The following is an 18,095-nucleotide window of genomic DNA, read 5'->3' on the forward strand; positions in this document are numbered from 1 at the left end:
GCTTCTATGCGGGTGTTCCTTCATCCACCCACCCACCCACTCCTGCATCAATGCCGGATTCCCCTACACTGGGGCATCTATGGAGCCTTCATAGGACCAAGGACCTCTCCTCCCATTGATGCCGGACAAGGTCATCCTCTGCTACATATGCAGCTGGAGCCATGTGTACTCCTTGGTTGGTAGCTTAGTCCCTGGGAGCTCTGGGGTGTCTGGTTGGTTGATATTGTTGTTCTTCCTATGGGTTGCAAACCCCTTCATCTCCTTCAGTCCTTTCTCTAACTCCTTCATTGGGGACCCTGCACTCAGTGCAATGGTTGGCTGTGGGATTGCTCTATTTTTATGAGAATAAAATGCCTTCCCTCTTTTTCTAGTAGGAAAGAAATGACTCTAACTAATCAGAAGATCCCTTAAGGATGAGGACTAGTCGCTGTTTGTGGTATGACTTATAGAGAGATTATGCAAACAGGCTGCACCTGGTCCCAAGCAGCCTCAATCCTCATTCCTTTGTCTCTTCTTCATCTCCCTTAGTTCTTCCTTCCTGAGGCATTTCTCATATACCCTATTATATGCAGGAATACTTCCTATTAGTGAACCTCACACAAGGGGAGAGGGAGGGAGGAAGGTAGGCACAAATGGTGCAAGCATTGTTACAGTACCAGATGGGGCTGGGAAGATGCAACTAAGTTCTCTGTTTAAGGGGACGAACTAGTTTTCCACCCCTGAGGATTTGCAGTGTCAATTGCCTTGCCCCTAGCTATGGTGGCTGTGATTGCTCATTTGCTCTTAGCATTGGCACATAGGTGCAGAGGAAAGTCTTGGGGGAACCCTGGAATCTATGGAATTCCTCAGAGTCCCTTCTGTATAAAATGAGCATTCTCATTTTTCATTGCAATCAGGCTAAGTTGCCACTAGGAGTACAGCAGTTCCTTTCTTCCATCTTTGGTCCACGTGATGGAGGGTGACGATGCTTAATCATCTGCTCATGCTTTCAGGCAGGTAGCAATCTCCTGGCAAAATTCCCCTCCAGGAGTCAGGCACCAGTTCGGCTGCTCCACGTTCAATGAGTTCTGTAGGTGTTGTCTTCAGCAATGAGCCCTTGCTGTCAGTTTGTGGAGAGCAACCTGTAGTCTTGGCAACAGCCTGGGTTATTTGGGGATTCCTATAGGACCCCTTTGACCAACAACTGAATTAGATGTAACCCATTTCTGATAGTGGAAAGTTCATTTGGTGATAAGAGATATCCAGTTTGGGCCCCATCTCCCACTATTTGGTGATTTCACTTAGATCACCTTCCTAAACGTTTGATTTTAGGCCTTTCTATTGTATTAGATTTCCACAGTACCTTCCCAATGGCCCTTAATTGTAGCTGTTTTTCCCTGTTCCCTCTCATTCCTCTCTTCCTTCCTCTCCCAAGTTGATCCTCCCATTGCAGCATCCTCACCCACCCATAACTATTCTCTTTCCCTTTTCTAGGGAGATCTATCTGTCCCCTGAAGACAACCTATCCTTTGTGGTTCTGTGGTCTGTAGCTTGGTTATCACAGACTTAAGAGATACACAAAAGTGAGTACTTACCATATCTGTCTTTCTGAGTCTGGGCTGCCTCACGCAGGATGATTATTTTCTAGTTCCATCCATTTGCCTGTGAATTTCATGGTTTCATTATTTTTAATGGCTGAGTAATATTCCATTAACTGTACCATATTTTAATACATTTATTCATCTGTTGAGGGACATCTAGGTTGTTTCCAGTTTCTGGATACTATGAACAGAGCAACAATGAATGCGATTGAGCAAGTGTTTCCATGATAGGATTAAGTGTCTTTCAGTGTTATGTCCAAGACTGGGCTAGCTGGGCCTTGAGGTATGTCAGTTTCTATCTTTCTAAGGAACTGCCACACCGATTTCCATAGTGGCTGTACAAGTGTGCCCTCCTACACACAGTTGATGAGTGTTGCCTTGCTCCACCTCCTCATGAGCTGTCGTTTCTTTTTATTGATCTTGGCCATTCTGACAGGTGTAAGATACAATCTCAAAGTAGTATTGGTTTGCATTTCCATGATGACTAAGGATGCTGAACATTTCTTTAAGTGTTTCTCAGCCATTTGAGTTTCCTCTATTGGGAATTCTCTGCTTAGATATATACCTGTGTATTAAATTGACTTATTTGTTTTCTTGATATCCACTGTTTTGAGTTCTTTATACACTTTGGATATTATCTATTTGATGTGAAGTTGGTTACAGTCTTTTTTCATTCTGTAGGCTGCCATTTTGTCTTATTGATGGTGTCCTTTCCCTTATAGAGACTTTTCAGTTTCATAAAGTCCTATTTATTAATTGTGAATTTTAGTGTTTATGCTAATGGTGTTCTATTCAGAAGTGTTTTTCAGTGCTGGTGAGTTCAAGGGTATTCCCCACTTTCTCTTCTTTCCGGTTCAGTGTATTGGATTTTATGTTAATATCTTTGATCCACTTGGAGTTGAGTTCTATGCAGGGTGATAACTATGGATCTTTTGAATTTGTCTACATACAGCCATCTAGATTGACCAACACCACTTGTTGAAGATGCTTTCTTTTTCCCATTGTGTACTTCTGGCAACTTTATAAAAAATCAGGTGTCCATAAGCATGTAGATTTATGTCTGGGTCTTCAGTTAGATTCCATTGATTGCCATGTCTGTTCTTGTGCCGGTACCATGCTGTTTTCATTAAGGTAGTTCCATAGTGCAATGTGAGGTCAGAGATGGGGATAGTTCCAGCAGTTTTTATTTATTTTTATTGCTTTCCAGGATTGTTTTAGTTATCCTGTTTTATGTGTGTGCGTGCACGTGTGTTTCCATATGAAGCTGAAAATTCCTTTCAATAACTGTGAAGAGTTGTGTTGGGATTTTGTTGGGGGATTTCATTGAATCTGTAGAATGCTTTTGGTAGGATGGCCATTTTTATTATATTCATTCTACCGATTCATGAGCATGGGAGATCTTTCCATCTTCTGATATTTTCTTCAGTTTCTCTCTCAATATCTTAAAGTTCTATCATACAGGTCATTTGCTTGGTTACCCCAAGGTATTTAATATTATTTGACATTATTGGGGAAAGTGAGTTCTCTGATTTATTTCTCAGTCTGTTTGATATTTACATATAGGAGGGTTACTGAATCCTGTGAGTTAATTTGATACCCAGCTACTTTGCTAAAAGTGTTCACCTTCTGCAGGAGTCCCCTGGTGGAATTTTTAGGGTCACTTATATATACTATCATATCTTCCACAGATATACTTTGACTTCTTCTTTTCCAGTTTGTATTCCCTTGATCTTCAGTTGTCTTATTGCTCTAGTTAAGGTTTCAAGTACTATATTGAATAAGTATGGAGAGAGTGGACAACCTTGTCTTATGCCTGATTTTAGTGGAATTGCTTTGAGTTTTTCCCTGTTTAGGTTAATGTTGGCTATGGGTTTGCTGTAAATTGCCGTTATTATGCTGAGGTATGCCCCTTGTATTTTTTTTTATTAATCAATCATGTTTGCTTTAATAAGATACTTGTCGAAGGGGTCACACTGGTACATAAATTACATTTTCTCAGCTCCAGGACCAAGTAAGGATAGAGCAGTCCGGTATCCATAATCTTGAAGGGTGCCCCTTGTATTTTTAATTTCTCCAAAACTGTTTTCCAGGATTTTTCCCAGGCCTTTTCTGCATCTAATGAGATGATCATATGGTTTTTTTCTTTCAGTTTGTTTAGTGTATTATATTTATTGATTTTTTAAAATTTTAATATTGAACCATCTCTGCATTTCTGTAGTAAAACCTACTTGATAATGGTGGATGACCTTTTTGATGTGTTTTTGGATTCAGTTTGCAAGCATTTTGTTGATTGTTTTTGCACGGGAAATTGGTCTATGATTCTTTCCTTGTTGGGCCCTTATGCACTTTGGGTATCAGGATAACTGCAGCCTCATTAAACGAATTGGGTAGAGTATCTTCTCCTTCTATTTTGTGGAATAGTTTGAGAAATATTTGCATTAACTCCTTTGAAAGTCTATTAAAATTTTGCACTAAAATTATCTGGCCCCTGTTTGTTTGTTTTAGTTGGGAGACTTAATGACTTCTTTTTACTTCAGTAGGGTTATAGGTCTCTTTAAACTGCTAATCTGATCTTGGTTTAACATTGGCAAATAGTATATATTGAGAAAAATTATCCATTTCTTTCATATTATCCAATTTTGTAGGTTACAGGTTTGAAAGTATGTCTTTATGATTCCCTGAATTTTCTGTGTCTGTTGTTATGTCTCCCTTTTCAACTCTAATTTTGTTAATTTGGATCTTCTCTCTTTCTATTTTAGTTAAAATTAGGTAAGGGTTTGTCAATTCTATTGAGGTCTATTGATTTTCTCAAAGAATCAACTATTTGTTTCATTGATTCCTGGAATTTTTTTTTGTTGTTGTTGCTGTTTCTATTTTATTGATTTCAGCCCTGAGTTATTTTTTGCCACCTACTCCTTTTGGGTACAGATTTGTTTTGTTCTATAGTTTTCAGGTGAGCTGTTAAGTATTCATGATCTCTCTTTTCTCTCTCTCTCTCTCTCTTTCTCTCTCTCTCTCTTCTCAGTGTAGGCACTATGAACTTTCCTCATTATTTCCCATACGTTTGGGTATATTGCTTATTCATTTTCATTCAATTATAAAAAAATTGTTAATTTCTTTCTTGATCTATTTTCCATTCATTAGTGAGTTGATCAGTTTCCATGTGTTCGGAATCTTTCTGATATCCAGTTTTGATCCTTGGTGGCCAGATAGAATACAGGACATTATTTCATCTTCTTGTATCTGTTGAGACTTGCTCTGTGTCTGGGTTTGTGGTTATTTTTGAAAAGTTCAATGAGATATAGAGATGAAGCTATATTCTTTTTGTGTTTGGATGAAATGTTCCACATAAATATCTCATAAGTTTATTTGGTTTAAACAGCATTTCTCTGTTTGTTTTTGTCTGGATGGTCTGTCTTTTGGTAAGAATGGGGTATTGAAGTCTCCCACTATCAGCATGTGATGGTCAATATGATTTGAGCTATAGTAGTGTTTCCTTTATGAGCCAGTTTTCTTCTTAGGTTCATATGCTTAGAATATATTGTTCCATTCTTTCATCCTGAGGTGATGGCTACTACCCTTAGTTTTAGGATGTATTTCTTGGATGCAGCAGAAGGATGGATCCAGTTTTCCCATCCTTTCTGTTAGCCTGGTTTTATTTTGTTTTGTTTTTGTTTTTTGTTTTTGTAATTGGAGAATTGAAAGCATTAATGTTGAGAAATACCAATGAGCAGTGTTTGTTGATTCCTGTTATTTTTGTTGTTGTTGTTGTTGTGGTGGTGGTGGTGGTGGTGGTGGTGATGGTGATGGTGTGTGTAAGTGTGTGCATGCATGCTCTGTGTGTGCGTGTGCATGTGTGTGTTTGTGTTTCCCCCTTTAGATTTTCTGGTAGGGATTATTTATTTCTTGTGTTTTATTGGGTGTGGTTAACCTATTTAGGTTGGACTTTTCCTTCTAGAGACTACTGCGTGGCTAAATTTGTGGATAGATATTGATTATATTTGTTTTTATTTTTGTTTTTTTTTTTAATCATGGAATGCCTTAATTTCTTCAACTATTCTGATTGAATCTTTTGCTGGATATAGGAGTCTGGACTGGCATTTGTGGTCTCTTAGATTCTGTAGAACACTTGTTCAGAAACTTCTGGCTTTTAGAATCTCCATTGAGAGGTCAGATGTTATTCTAATAGATCTGTACACTGTACAGGAGATAACACTGGTATTTTGAGCATGGTCTATTTTCTTTTTTTTTTTTAATTTCTTATTAGATATTTTCTTTATTTACATTTCAAATGTTATCCCCTTTCCTCGTTCCCCCTCCTTTTCCCTTCCTTCTTCTCCCTTCTCACAATCCACCCACTCCTGCTTCCTGGCCCTGGCATTCCCCTATACTGGGGCATAGAACCTTCACATGGGGACCAAGGGCTTCTTCTCCCATTGATGACCAACTAGGCCAACCTCTGCTACATATGCAGGTAGAGCCATGAGTCTCACCATGTGTTTTCTTTGGTTGGTGGTTTAGTCCCAGGGAGTTCTGGGGGTACTGGTTAGTTCATATTGTTGTTTCTCCTATGGGGCTGCAAACTCCTTCACTCCCTGGGTACTTTTTCTAGCTCCTTCCTTGGGGACCCTGTGCTCTGTCCAATGGATGGCTGTGAACATCCACTTCTTTATTTGTCAGGCACTGGCAGAGCCTCTCAGGAGACAGCTATATCAGGCTCCTGTCAGCAAGCTTTTGTTGGCATCCACAATAGTGTCTGGTTTTGGTGGTTGTTTATGGGATGGATCCCAGGGTGGGGCAGTCTCTGGATGGTCATTCCTTCAGTTTCTGCTTCATACTTTGTCTTTGTAACTCCTTCCATGGGTATTTTGTTCCCTCTTTTAAGAAGGATTGAAGTATCCACACTTTGGTCTTCCTTCTTAATGAGTTTCATGTGTTTTGTGAATTGTATCTTGGGCATTCTGAGCTTCTGGGCTAATATCCACTGATCAGTGAGTATATATGATGTGTGTTCTTTTGTGATTGGGTTATCTCACTCAGGATGATATCCTCCAGATTCATCCATTTGTCTAAGAATTTCATAAATTCATTGTTTTTAATTGCTGAGTAGTACTCCATTGTGTAAATGTATCACATTTTCTGTATCCATTCCTTTGTTGAGGGACATCTGGGTTCTTTCTAGTTTCTGGCTATTATAAATAAGGCTGCTATGAACATAGTGGAGCATGTGTCCTTATTACATGTTGGAACATCTTCTGGGTATTTGCCCAATATTTTGAGCATGGTCTGTTTTTCACATCATAAGACTTCCCATGGTTATAGAAAGGATGAGTGAACTGAGCATCAAGGGTGCCTCAAGATCCTCAAGAATCATCTTTTTTAATTCCCTTCTCCATGGCTGCAGGGGATTAAAATCCACATGAGCCCTGCCTTACAGTCAAGGCCAGTTCATCTGGAAGTCACTACAAAAATTATGTGTGTGTGCATATGAGTACATGCATACATGTAAATGTATATGCACACATACACATACATAAACATATATACACACATCATATACATTACATCATACATATGTATTATATATGCATATTCATACACACATATGCATATACACATAAATATATATCATATACATATACATACATTATGGCTGTATTTCTCATGGTTGATAGATCTATAGAGTTTCTCAAAGATGCCAATGACTCCTTAACAAATACATTTTTTCCCATAATTTAGAGTGTTCTCTGGACACCTTGGTAAGATATCTCTGACATCTTATATCCCAGTGCACTTAATGATAAGGAACAGATATCCAAAGAGAGCACAGTGAGACACACTGGACTTTGCTGAGCCAGGAAAGAGAGGAGGAAAGCCTTCGACCTCTTCGACCAGGGTTACTTGGCTCAGAGGATGATCAGTAAGTCACCCAGAGAGGAAAATGATCCGGGTCAGACTGGAGCAGAGACCCAATCAGTGGGTAAAGCAAGGTTATCTGGGTTGACATGGGTGCTGCCTTGGTAATCAGTAAAAGCACAGATCATTTCCTCTGCATTTCTTGCCTATTCATTTGACTATGATGATAGAGAATCCAACAAAGAGCCTAAGGCATAAATCTGTGAAAATCATGCATATTTCTAATTCCTCTAAGGATGTAGTCTTGTTTTCTCTCCTTCTATCTTCGATGAGTACAAAGCACCTTGGGTTTTTTTTTTTTTTTTGTGAGTTCTTTGTGTAGAGAGGTGGCCCAGCCCCCTGGTGCAAGTAGACGTCCTTCTTCGCTCCTCTTGTCATTCTGTCTCTCCTGTCAACACCCCTCATCCTCCATCTGCAAAATTCCAGTGTGTGTGTGTGTGTGTGTGTTTGTGTGTGTGTGTGTGTGTGTGTGTGTGTGTGTGTAGGGAGCAGGCCAAAATTCTATCCCTGTCGAGTGAATAGGGAGCTGGAAAAGTCACTTTCTACATCCTAGGGTGTTCACAAACGATCCTACCCTCTGATTGGCTGAGTCAGTTCTGAGCATGGACCCTGAGCTGAGTCCTATTGCCCAGCTATGCATGGGCAGCAATGGTCCCTAATACCAGTTATCAGAGTTCAGCCTGCAGCTATATTTGAGGTGGAGCAATCCTCCTGACTTAGAATAATTGCCTTCTGAGGAAAGATGGCCAAATGCAAAATAATTAGGAAGAGGTCTCTGCAATTCTGTAACTCATGGTTCTTTTTCTCCCGCCCTCCCATGGCCAGGGCTGGAATCCCTTCCAACTGGAACAGGGAACCTGCCTCGCTTCTGAGCCAAGGCAGAGTTAAATAAGCCATTGTGCCATGTGCTCATGGGTAATTAGGCATGAAAAGAATCTGCAGTCTCTCCCTCCATTGTTCCTCACAAGCTGTCCTTTTGCCATGTGCCCAAGCCCCCAGGTCTCAGTTCTGGCACTCGTACAGAGATATGGATGTCGTCGTCATGGCAACTGCTCCTGTGCTAAGCAACTTTATAGTCTAATATTATTAAGGGGGCAGGGGTCAAAAGCCAGTGAGAGACTTTGTCTCTGAAGCCCATGGTAATTGTATCTGGGATGGGGCAGCAGTGGGAGCTCATGGGAGAAAGGGGGAAACTCATCGACCCACAGCTACCCTCAAGAACACCTGTGAGGCAGACATGAGCAAATCATAGAGTCAGTACACTTGCTTCCAAAGGCTCCCACCGTCCTCTCCCATGCCCCCCTCTGAGTGTCACTGTATCCCTTCAGATGCCTGGCACCCTGCTGCTCAGTCCTGGGAAAGTTCTACGTCTAGTAGATTCCATCTGACTGTGGAGTCTGGTCACTGTGTGTCTATCTACATGTGTGTTTCCCGCTGAACAATAGGGAGTGGTGGAAATAGGCAGAGGAAAAGTTCTCTGTTCCCGGAAGCAGTGATGCTGCCTTTTGTGTTTTTAGTGTCTTACTCTAGGAAATGTCAAACATTCACACGAGTAAGGGGAAAATATTGAGCTCCATATAACCCCTTACCCCAGTTGTATTCTTGTGTGTGTGCACATGTGTGTTTACATGTGTGTGGGTACTTGTGTGTGAGTACATGTGTGCATGCATGCATGTGGAAATTAAAGTGGTCTCCTTAATTGTTCGCGGGTTCTCTCATTTTAACAAGAGCTTGCTGGTTTGGCTAATCACTAGCTCACTCTGGGGATTCCCTATCTCTACCTCTCCACGACCCATGGAACCTCCTGTATTTTCTACAGTCATTTGCCTTGCTTGCATTAAACTTGGAGCAGAAAGAATCCTTCAGACTCTTGTTTCTTCCATATCACCCCCAGGCAGGGGTTAATATTTCCTTAATGGTGATGCAAAGGAAGGCATGATGGATGGTGCGGAAGCATATGCCCGGCACGCCTCATGAGATGCTACATACACCGATGTCCTTCCCTTGTCTAAAGACATAGCAGTGCATGGGGCTCCCTCACACCAAATGCACTCAGGTCCAAAGCCAGCTGATCTCCTGGACATTCTAATGTTATCTGTGCTTCTGCTCCCTGGTTCTTATAGGACTAGATTCATACCCTGTATCAAGTGATCTCTGCCGAGATAGCAAATTCTTTCCCAGTGTTGAATGAGAGGCAGCTTCACAAACTGCTCTTGGTCTTAGAGTAAGGAGATGACTTTCCATATCAAGTGGCTCAGCATAATTCCAGGCATGCTGATAAAGTCCCCTTAAGGCTCTCATTTTAAAGGTTCTACAAGTACCTCAGCATCCTCTGCAATCAGCCCTGGTCTTCCTTGCCTGGGATTAGAGGGCTATGCAGCCCATAAAACTTCATTAGAAGAAACAGAATCAATTTGTTGATTAATGATTTATTTTTATGTGTTCATTAGTTTTATGAATTATGAGGTTTGTATTATAACACCACATACACACACACACACACACACACACACACACACATATATATATGTATATAAAACTTTTATAGTATTTGTGCTCCCTAATATCCACTCCTATTCCTTTCCATTCTCCCTGGTCCATTCCTTACCTAGTAGTCTCCCTTCCTACTTTTCCAGTCCTCATTTGAGAGAAAATATGTAAAAGGTGCATCTGACTATGGCTTACTTTGCTTAACATGAGAGGTTCCAGCTTCATTAATTTCCTTGCAAATGACATAATTTTGTTTTTATTGTCTGTGTCTACGTACGGCCTTTTCTTAATGCACTTGCCTGTTGATGGGCAGCTAGGCTGTAATGAATATTGCTGTAATAAGCGTGCGTCTGCCGGGATCTCTGGTTAATTTCTAAGTGCAGGCAGTTCATGAGCTAGCTCCAGTTTGAGTTGCTTCAGGATCCTCTATGCCAGTTTCCACAGTGGAAGACACTGTGTAGGACTTCCTGTTTGCCCTGCATTCTTGGCCCATTTCTGTTTCTTGTGTTTAGAGTTTTATTGTTTATCTGTTTGTACGTGGACATGCTATGGTATCCTTGTGGAGGTCTGAGGACAACCCGTGAGCAGTTGGTTCTCTCCTTCCACCCTGTGGGCCCCAGGCACTGAACTCAAGTCATCATCCCACTAGGTGGCAAGTGCTTTTACCTGCTGAGCCACCGCAGGGCCTTGTGTGTGTTTTCTGATGGGGATAGATGAATGCCTAATGTTGTCTTAGTTTTATTTCCCTGATGGGTGTTCAACATTTTCATGCATTTATTATTGTGGTGGTTAGTTTCGGGAAACTGACATGAACGAGAGTCATCTGGGAAGAAGGAACCTCAGTTGAGAGAAAGCCTTCACCCGATTGGCCAATAGGTACGTCTGTGAGGCGTTTTCATAATGGCTGATTGATGTAGAAGGGCCTAGCCCACTGTGGGCGGAGCCATGCCTAGTCAGATGGGCCTGTACTGTAGAAAAAAGTAGCTGATCAAGTCTGGAAGAAGCAGTAGTCAACATTCCTTCATGTTTCTGCCTTGGGCTCCTGTCTTGGCTTCCCTGTTAGATGGACTACAAGCAAGAATGTGAAAGAAACCCCTTCCTCCACAAGGTGCTCCTGGTCCTGGTATTTAATTTCAACAAAGAAGCAAATGGGGACAATGGCCCATTTATATTTTTTCTCTTGCAGAGTGTCTGTTTTGTACAATGGCTTGTTTATCGGTTGGATTACTTGTCCTTCTGATGTTTAATTTTGTGAGTTCTTTGTATATTCTGGATAGCGGTTCCCTGCCAGATGTAGAGTTGGCAAGGATTTTTCTCCCATTCTGTAGGCTTTCTTCTTATTGTTTCCTTTGCCATGCAGAAGCATTACAGTTTCATGCAGTCCCACTCATTAATTCTTATTGTTCTGAATTAGATTTGTGATGGTTTCAAATTATACTGAAGCTTGACATGATAGCTTTTTAAAAAGTCTTCGAAGGTGAATCAAGGCAGCACTCTCTGAGTTATGTACTTTCTGAAGGGTAGGGTTCTCATTGTGTAGTGTAGGCTGGTCTGAAGATATTTTTCAGAGTACAAAGGCTCTGATCATATATGATATAGACACAATGTTTATTAGACCAACGGCACCTGCTGTTAGCCCTAGGCTGGCCACTGCTGTCAGTTAACACTTCTAATGTGCTTTCTTGTCTACTATTGTGGAATATTTTTTTGCATGCGAGGAAACGTGTTGATGCCTTTCCAGGTATATTTGTTGGTTATTCAATATACTGGTGAGTTTTATTATCAACTTGACACAGTGTAAGGTCATAGGAAGAGGGAACCTCAATGGAGAAAATACCTTTATCATATCAGCCAGTAGGCAAGTATGGCGGGGTATTTTTTTTTTTTGATAATTTCTGTGGGAGAGCCCAGCCCACTATGGGCAGTGTCACCCCTGGTCAGGTGGTACTGGGTTATATAAGAAACCAAACTGAGAAAATCATGAGGAGCAAGCCAGTAAGCAGTGCTTCTCTATGGCTTCTGCTTCAGTTCCTGCCATGTGTTCCTGCCCTGCCCTTCCTCAGTTTATTCCCTGTGATCAGGACACGTAAGCCTTTTCTCTATGAAGTTGCTTGTAGTCATGGTGTTTATCACAGCAGCAGGGAGCAAACTAGGTCACTCAGTTATTAGACTTTTGTAGCCCCCAGTCAGAATTTAAAAAGACAGTGGCATAAGAATGAGCAGAGAGCTTAGGATACTGTGTGGAAGGGGAAGAAACAAGGGAATGGCAGGTGAAGGTAGGTCTAGCTCAGGGATTCCTAATTCTTACTTAGGGTTTTATTGCTGTGAAGAGAGATCATGACCATAGCAACTCGTATGAAGGAAGCCATTTCATTGGGGCTGGCTTACAGTTTCAGAGGTTCAGTCCATTATCATGGTGGGAAGTGTTGGGGGCTATTAAGACAACTCTTGATCTCTAAATTGGGCCTCTCCCCCCAAGAAGAAAAAGGGGTCAAGTGGGTCACTTGACCCACTTGAAAAAGGGGTCACTGACACATGGATTCCGAGAACAACCACGGAATGTTCCAGCCCTAAGTCATCGCTGATGTCCTGACCACACCCTGATACCACCAAGTTCCTGCTTCCCCGTGTAGCTGCCAAAAGAAAGAATTTCTATTGCTGCCCCTCCCATAAGTACTTCTCCTTTTGCTTGTATTGCCCTACCCCTCTCACTGAAAAGTATCTGTACTTCCCCTTTTGCTTGTGCATTTAAACCTCGGGCCTGACTAATACATTTGGAGCTTTGATGCATTCCAGAACGGTTTCCGTGTCGTTATTCGCACAAGGCCCTCGTCCCTCTCTACCCCCCCCATTTGGTTCTTAGGAGGAGGTCCCCTCCAGACCCTCGAATAAATGGACCTGCTGGACGGGTCAGGGAAGCATGGCAGCATCCAGGCTGACATGGTGCTGGAGGGGCTGAGAGTTCTACATCTTGATCTAAAGGCAGCAATGGGAGTTTTTGTGTCAATCTGGACATAGCTAGAGCATAGCCAACCTCAAATTCTGCCCACAGCGACACACTTCCTCCAACAAGACCTATGCACCCGAGTCTGTGAGGGCCATACCTTTTTGAACCACCACACTTTAGGGTTATTTTAATGGAAAGAAGAGTTGTGCAAAATCTGCCAGGTTTGAGGTAATTTATGGTTGTTATTGGTTCACATTTTCACTTTCTGGTAACATGACAGTCTTTCAAAGCAAGGTCTGGCATTTTGTCAGACAAGGAGGTGGATGCTTACATTCCTGTTGTTTACCTAAGGAAACCAGGGCCCAGGTTAAGTGAGTATTAAATAGTTGAATGAGTTGGGTAAACATCAGGCCCATGTTTTCTAGTCCAGGGCTATTTGGAACAAATCAATAAGGTAAACAAGCTGGTTAAGTGTGGTAACAGTCACATTATGTATATCTCAAGTGGTGCTTGCTTGTGTCAAGTGAACCCTGCCTTGTTATTGCCTGAGAATTTACTTCCCATTTACAGATGTATTTCTTTATATTTTTTGAAATAAAAACATATTAGTATTCTGAATTGACAGATACAAATTGTGTTTATGGTGTGAAAGCTGGGGACTTGCTAAATGCATGTTTTGTGGAAGAGTTAAACTCAACACATCTATTACTTGACAAACTGATAATTCTATGTTCTTAGAATGATCAAATCCCTCATACATGGTCAGTAGTTTCCATGTTGTAGAATTGTTGTTCTGAGCCTACTCCTCCCATGAAACTGAAATTTCATGTCATGTGATCACATCTGCTCCAACCTCTCCTCACACTGGCAGTCACCATTCACCATTCTACTCTTTGCTATTTGCTATTCTGTATGTAACTCACCACAAAACGCTTGTCTTTTGTGTGTGTATAGTATATATGTGTGCATATAAGTTGTACATTCTCATATATGCATGTTTGGAGTCCAGGGGTCAATGTCAGGTGTCTTTCTCAATAGCTGTTGACTTTAGTTTTTGAGACAGGGTTTCTTAATGAAGCCAGAATTTGATGGTTCAGCTAGATTCACCGCCCAGCAAGTCGCCAGGACTCACCTGCCTCTGTGTGTCTAGTGTTGGGGTTACAGATGTCTGCTCCCATGCAGTTTCTAAGGATCTGAACTCAGGTCCTCATGCTTGTTCAATAGGTACTTGACTCACCGAGTCATCTCCCCAGCCCCAGCGTTTGTCTTTCTATGACTGACTTACTATATTTAGCGTAACAGCTTCCAGGTCCAGCCGTATTGCAAGTGGTAGGATTCGGAGTTCTTAAAGGAGTAGCTTTTAGTGTGTCTGTGTGTCACGTTGTCCTCATGAGTCATGGACGCTCAGGCTAATCAGTTTCCTCCCTATGGCTGATGCTCAAAGAAACTTAAGGGTGCATATGTCTCCAACATACAGCTTTCCATTCTCTCTAGATTCAGACTTTGCTGTGGGATTGTTAGATTGGGTACTAGTACTGTTTTTCATATCTGGAGGAACCACCATACTGCTTTCTGTAATGGCTGTGCCAATTTGCATTGCAGCCCAGTAACCCAGCATTGCCTTTCCTCCTACATCACGCTCCCCCTCCTGTTTGCCATTATCTCTCTCATTAAGAACAGTTTTTCTGGTGTTACGTTTCAAATTGATTTCAGCCCAAGGCTTTCCTGTGATTGTCATTGCAGCCCTGTGGCTCTTTCTTGCACGGCACCGGCATCTGTTCTGCAGCTTGTGTTTGGAGATGCTGAGCTGGGCTCCGTGGATGCTTGGTTGAGTGAACTCATCTTCTGGTCTCCAAAGCACTTTCAAATGATTCACGCTGTGTGGGTGAATTTTCCCCATGAGGGCAAGTGGGGTGTACTGTAAGAGAGCCAAGGGTCTTCCCAGGACTGCCTTCAATGATGCTGTAGCATAGGCCTTCATTTCATCACCACAATGGAGCTATCTCTTCATCTTTCCAGACATCTGGTATATCTATATTCTCCTTGATTCTAATATACCTAAGACATAAACCTCCCAAGACATAGTAACCAGCGAACCCCCAAACAGTGCCATCAAAGGCTGAATTGGTCACCTATCTCCACATTCCCTCCCCACTGTAGGATGTTGTTTACTTGCTTGAGTTGGAAAGGTCATAATAACATTGAGATCTAACACTCAGTAGGCAATCCATTAACTTTACCTTGGGACTAATTAGTTTATTGTAGTGTCTTACTTAGAAACTGACAGGAGGAATCACTCTCTGAGCAGAGGTGTGAGTACAGGAGGAGACCCTGGGAGCAGAGGAGGGATGAAAGAGTCCATGGCTTGGTCACTTAGAGCAGCGGGGCTAGCTAATGTTTTGGGGCAGTGGAAAGGGGAGGCAGGGAGCTGAGAGAAGACAGCGTAGGCTTAGTGATTCATTCAGCACTTTTATTAATTTTACTACGAGCTCGGCACCTGGGATTATTAAAGAAATAATAAGGTGATGATTGTGTATTGCGGGAACTCATTATCTTGTGGGAAAATTGGATACTGAAAGTCACAAAGCAATATTTTAAGTACAATGGCAGAGGTTAAATATAATATGCTCCAGGAGCACAGAGGAGGGAGCAAATGACTCTGACAGGGAGGGAAGCCTAGGAACCAGGGAAACAGCAGGGAGAAGGTAGCACTTACCTGTGTCTGTATACATACTGCATTGGAGAAGAGAAGAAAAAACATTTGGGGAAGGGCACCAGTGGGATTTGCTTAAAGACACTTATTGGGTGCCCTTTGTATACAGTGTAGTTCTAGTTCTAGTTTTAGATAGGCAGAGGCCACAGAGAAAGCATTTATGTTCTAGTCTATGGAAGAGTCAAGAGTTTCAGTTTGAGTGAATGGCCATATATTGAGAAGAGAAGGGGACTGGTCTGGTTGAAAACAGTAGGGTTCATCTTGTCTCTTAGATATCTAAGCCAGTGATGTTAAAGTGTCACTTTTGGCTAAGTGTAGAGAGATACAGGCTAAAGATACAACATTGAAAGGCACCACCATCATATGAATGACATTTGAAGTCAGAATATTCCAAGTGTGATATGGTGGGACAGCATAAAATAAGTACAACACAGGTAGACAGCAGGCTAGGTTATGACTGTCACTGTGGGAAATTTACATTTAGACAAGCTAGGAAAAGGAGATGAATGGGTATAGTTGGAAAGGAAGATGGCATGGCATCCTAACAGTCAAGAATTTCACCAGGAATTTTTACCCATATCTACAGATATGACAGGCAAAGGAGAGAATGAAAAATGTGTTTTGTATTGCATGTAGCAATGTGCTTGCTCACCAACAAGCTGGTGGAGAGCCATTTCAGGACATCGATGAGGGCAACTGCCTTGGAGCACACTTAAAATAAAAATGGGTGTGGTTCTGAAATACTCAGCAGTTGATGGAATACCTGCCTTGTATGTACAAAGTCCTGAGTGTATTCCTCAGTACCACATAAAAAAAGGTGTGGTGGCACACACTCTAATCCTAATACTTGGGAGGTGGGGTGGGAGGATCAGAAGTTCAAGAGCTTTTCTGAATACATGATGAGTTTGAGGTCAGACTGAGTTAGTGAGACCCTGTCCAAGAAAAGAGAAAGAGGGAGGGGGAGTGGAAGAAGAAAAGAGAGGAAAGAGGAAGAGAGAACATGAAAAGACACGTGATTGATATCAGTGGCCAGCAGGAAAGCTTCAAAGCCACAAAATATTTACTTGACCTGGACCCCAGCATGGCCTTAACACATACTGCAGACCATATGAAAAGGCAAGGATGCAGAGACACTTCATCTTTATGCAGTTTTAGAGGGGATATAAAGGGACACATGAACTTACAAATAGTTCCTCAAAAAGTTACCTGAAGATCAGAGCATTGCTCAGTCCTCAGAAGCGATACTTCCTCCAGCAGTAGATGGTAATCAACACAGATGGTATTGCCCAAAACTGGATGATGTACAGAGACTGAGAGACTTTCAAAGCTCTCAGTCCTGAGAGGGATCTTTATCACACAACTCCACTCAAGACTCAGAGATCTATTTGGGAAAGAGGCAGAAAGATTGTAAAGGCCAGAGGTGATGGATGACCCAAGGAAATAGTGTCCTGTGGACACAACAGGATTGATGCATATATGAATTCACTGAGACTGTGATAGCATGCACAAATTCTGCAGAGATTCAAAGCCGACAAAGTCTCAGTAGAGAGAAGGGGAGGTAGACACAAACTCTCATTCCTAATCAAGAGATTATTTGCAATCAACACCTGCTAGGAAATGGAAAATCCATTTTCTCCATTGGCAGGACACTGGGTCTGTCAACCATATAGCAAGACAGGCCCCATGCTCAGGAGTATTTGATCAACACAAAATGAACTCAGTGTTTTTAGTGATCTCTTTCTTTTTATTTTTTATTTAATTAGGTATTTTCTTCATTTACATTTCCAATGCTATCCCAAAAGTCCCATATACCCTCCCCACCACTCCCTACCCACCCACTCCCAATTCTTAGCCCTGGTGTTCCCCTGTACTGAGGCATATAAAGTTTGCAAGACCAAGGGGTCTTTCTTCCCAATGATGCATATGTTCTAGAAGAGAACATATGCAGCTAGAGACACGAGCTCTGGGGGTACTGGTTAGTTCATATTGTTGTTCCACCTATAGGGTTGCAGACCCCTTTAGCTTTTTGGGCAGTTTCTCTAGCTTCTCCATTGGGGGCCCTGTGTTCCATCCAATAGCTGACTGTGAGCATCCACTTCTGTGTTTTCCAGGCACTGGCATAGCCTCTCAAGAGACAGCTATATCAGGGTTCTTTCAGCAAAATCTTGCTGGTATATGAAATGGTGTCAGTGTTTGGAGGCTGATTATGGGATGGATCCCTGGGTATGGCAGTTTCTAGATGGTCCATCCTTTCATCTCAGCTCCAAACTTTGTTTCTGTAACTCCTTCCATTGGTGTTTTGTTCCTGATTCTATGAAGGGGCAAAGTGACCACACTTTGGTCTTCGTTCTTCTTGAGTTTCATGTGGTTTGCAAATTGTATCTTGTATCTTGGGTATTCTAAGTTTCTGGGCTAATATCCACTTATCAGTGAGTACATATCATGTGAG

The sequence above is a fragment of the Mus caroli genome, chromosome 9, assembly GCF_900094665.2.
Source record: "Mus caroli chromosome 9, CAROLI_EIJ_v1.1, whole genome shotgun sequence".
NCBI lineage: Eukaryota > Metazoa > Chordata > Mammalia > Rodentia > Muridae > Mus > Mus caroli.